At 38.4% G+C, this 3,741-nt stretch overlaps 1 pseudogene; it reads left to right on the top strand.

The window, feature by feature from the left end:
- The first annotated feature begins 841 nt into the window (after positions 1-841).
- On the top strand, positions 842-3,360 carry LOC136470209 (uncharacterized; annotated as a pseudogene).
- The last annotated feature ends 381 nt before the right edge of the window (positions 3,361-3,741 follow it).

The raw sequence follows: 3,741 nt of genomic DNA, 5'->3' as shown, positions 1-3,741 counted from the left end.
ACTCCATGGGCTGCAGCATCACAAAGAATGCATGTGTCTTTACGAGATGTCCAGTAAGATATCCCAATACACAGAACAAACACATCAATAGCTTTCTCACTAACTTTATTTTGCAAAATAAGAACTAAACTAAAACATTCTCACAACTGCAGTGTTAATGGAAGGTTGTTATATGCTTGTTTTTGTATAATATGTCAATGCAGGCCGAGCAAACAATTCTGGATCCTAACCACTATGTATGTAAATCCACCCCTATGTAATGCAAGTATCAAAACTTAACCATCAAAATGTATATTGCCCAGGGCCGTGCCCATGGGTGTGCAACCCGTACGTCCGTACAGGGCCCCAAAAATTACAGGGCCTCAAAAAATAAGCACAGTAGTAGAAGGCCCTATGTATTCTAGCGAGGCCAGACCAGCAGCACCCAGTTCAAGTCCGCGCACTCGTCTCCTGTCTCCGCAAGTCCGCAGCCCTCGCGGTGACTTCGCGTGTGTGGCGACGGCGCGACGCTTCGTGTTCATATGATCATCTCGTCTCCGGCCGGCGCTCATCTGTTCGTCTTGCAAGCAGTGATGCAGGCACCAACGATAGGAAGAGGTCCGAGGCGGAGGCGCCTGCAGGACTGAAGGTATTGTTTTTTTTCAATTCCATCTGTATTGTACTTGTACTAATTAAATCCTTTGTATGAAAGTCTAGAACTGCTTGTATAATTTTAATTTTATTCTTTTCATCTTTTGAAGTCATGTCTTCTACAAATCGGTTTAGAAAATATGAATCCGGTAACCAAAAGCGTAAGAAGAAACAAAAAAATTGAGGAGTTAACTCAATCTCAGAAAGAGCAATGGATAGATTTATTATAAAAGAATCAAACGTGTTTTCCGGTAATAAGGCAGTTGATCAAGGTCCTGCACTTGATAGTAATATTGAAAATGATCTTAGAGATGGTCAGACAGGGACAGAAAATAATGCTGAGGTTCAGGAAGTTCCTACTAATAACATAAATGTTGAAACTTATAATGATGGTGATAACAGTGAGAATGTTGTGATTCTTTTCAGCCTAATATATTTGATCCAAGATATTGGGATTCACTTAATCCTAAACAGATAGATATTTTAGCACAAAAAGGCCCTAGAAGAGACTTATCAATTCAGAAAGGTCCCAAGGATAGATATTCTAGAAGATTTTCTGCACTATTCTATACTAGAATTCTATCAAATGGAGAGCATTGTGATAGAGATTGGCTTGTCTATTCTAAGGAACTCGATAGAGTATTTTCCTTCAGTTGTAAATTACTTACAAAAGGGCATAGAAAGGGTCAATTGGCAACTGAGGGGTATAATGATTGGATACATCTCGGTAGTAGGCTTAAAGAGCATGAGACAAGTGCAGATCATGTTTTGAATATGACCACTTGGTATGAGTTATGCAGTAGGTTGCAAAGTGATCAAGCTATTGACAAAACTGCTCAGCGACAACTTGAGAAAGAAAAAGACCACCTGGAGAAAAGTATTATTCAGAATTGTTTGCATTGTTAAATTTCTTGCCAAGCACAATCTAGCATTTCGTGGTACTAACAACAAACTATATGAAGATAGCAACGGAAATTTCTTAGGTTTGATAGAGATGTTGGCTGAATTTGACCTAGTTATCCAAGAGCATGTTCGTCGTATTACAAGTGAAGAAACTCTACTTCATTATCTTGATCCAAAGATTCAGAATGAGTTGATCAACTTGCTTGCTTCTACTATTAAGTCTGAAATTGTAAGGAAAATAAAGAGAGCAAAGTATTTCTCTGTCATACTTGATTGTACCCCTGATGCAAGCCACCAAGAACAAATGTCTTTAATTATAAGATATGTGGATTCATCTTCAGATAATATTTCCATAGAAGAATCCTTTCTAGGATTTTTAGATGTAAATGATACAACCGGACAAGGACTTTTTTGTGCTAGAGAATGAACTAAAGTGTCTTGATCTTGATATTGATGATGTGAGAGGCCAAGGTTATGACAATGGGTCAAATATGAAAGGAAAACATCAAGGGGTGCAAAGGAGACTTTTGGATGTAAATCCTAGAGCTTTCTATTCTGCTTGTGGTTGCCACAGCCTTAATTTGACACTTTGTGATATGGCCAAGACTTGTGGTAGAGCTAAGGACTTCTTTGGAATCATCCAACGCATTTATACAACTTTTGCTAATTCCACTAAGAAATGGCAGATTCTGAAAGATAACATAACGGGATTGACTCTCAAGTCAGTGTCAGCTACACGACGGGAGAGTCGTGTTGAAAGTGTTAAAGCTATCAGATTTCAATGCGCCGACATTCGAGAGGCTCTACTTCAAGTATTTGGCATTGACATATTAATAACTATACATTTTCTCTGGCTCTCCTCAAAATTTAACTTATCTTTTTTTCTTCTGAATTTCAGGTATATGATGTTGATAATGATTTAAAAACTAGCAGTGAGGCTAAAGGTTTGGCAAATAATGAACTTGGAGAATTTGAATTTATAGTGGCAATAGTCATTTGGTATGAGGTATTGTATGCTGTTAATTTAGTAAGCAAGCACTTGCAAGCAAAGGATATGCTTATTGATGTTGCTATTGAGAAGGTGCAAGGGCTAATTTCTTTCTTCCAAGGGTACAAAGAAACTGGTTTCTTAGAAGCATGGGAGGCAGCCAAATGAATTGCACTTGAGCTAGATATCGACACAACATTTCGTAAAAAGCGAGAAACTAAAAGAAAGAGACAATTTGATGAGAACCCAGATGACACAAATGTTGCCACACAGTCTCCAGAGGAATTATTAGAACCACCTATTTTATACCTATTGTTGACCAAGCTATTGCCTCGCTTACAAGAAGATTTGAACAATATCAGGAGTACCAAAAGAATTTTGGTTTCTTATTTACTTCCGACTCATTGCAGCCATTGGATAGTAACAACTTGAAATCTTCTTGTGACAATCTTGAAGTAGTCCTTAAAAGAGATGGGAAATCTGATATTGATGCTAATGAACTATATACAGAGTTGAGATTTCTTCAGGATTTCATTCCAAGAGAATATATGGGTTCACTTGAAATCCTTAAGTTTCTAAAGCGGCATGATTGTTTTCCCAATGCAGCTATTGCATATAGAATTTTATTGACCATTCCTGTGACTGTTGCTTCAGCGGAGCGGAGCTTTTCTAAGTTGAAGCTATTGAAGTCATACTTGCATTCTACAATGACACAAGAAAGACTTAATAGTTTGGCTACGATAGCACTTGAGAGTGGATTGCTCCAGAAGATTAACTATGAGCATATTATTGAAGATTTTATTTCAAAGAACACTAAGAGAATGATGTTATTCAAGTAAAGATTGGTTCAAAAGGTACTATTCTTGATATATCACATTTGCTCTACAGTATATATACTATTTTAGCTATATTTAGAACTTTGATTCAGGCCTCACTTAGAGCTTCGAACAGGGCCTGTAAATCTGACGGCACGGCCCTGATATTGCCTACGTATAGTCTTCTTAGATATATGGTTTATCATCTCTAGAAATAAACTTCGTTTTCACATGTTCCAAACCATACCGCAACACGTGCAGGGGCGCACGGCAGCAACTAGTTATTACTACTACTGCAACAGGCTAACACCGACGGTGACATTCACAGATGGGAGCAGGGGTCTTGCAAGAACCGTGGGTGATCTATCTGACGTGGGGGCATGCCGTTGGTGGCGGTGTCTGGCG

Source organism: Miscanthus floridulus, chromosome 8 (assembly GCF_019320115.1).
Source record: "Miscanthus floridulus cultivar M001 chromosome 8, ASM1932011v1, whole genome shotgun sequence".
In the NCBI taxonomy this organism is placed as follows: Eukaryota; Viridiplantae; Streptophyta; class Magnoliopsida; order Poales; family Poaceae; genus Miscanthus; species Miscanthus floridulus.
Note: the sequence above shows the minus strand (reverse complement) of the source record. Positions and strands in the feature narration are given on the sequence as shown.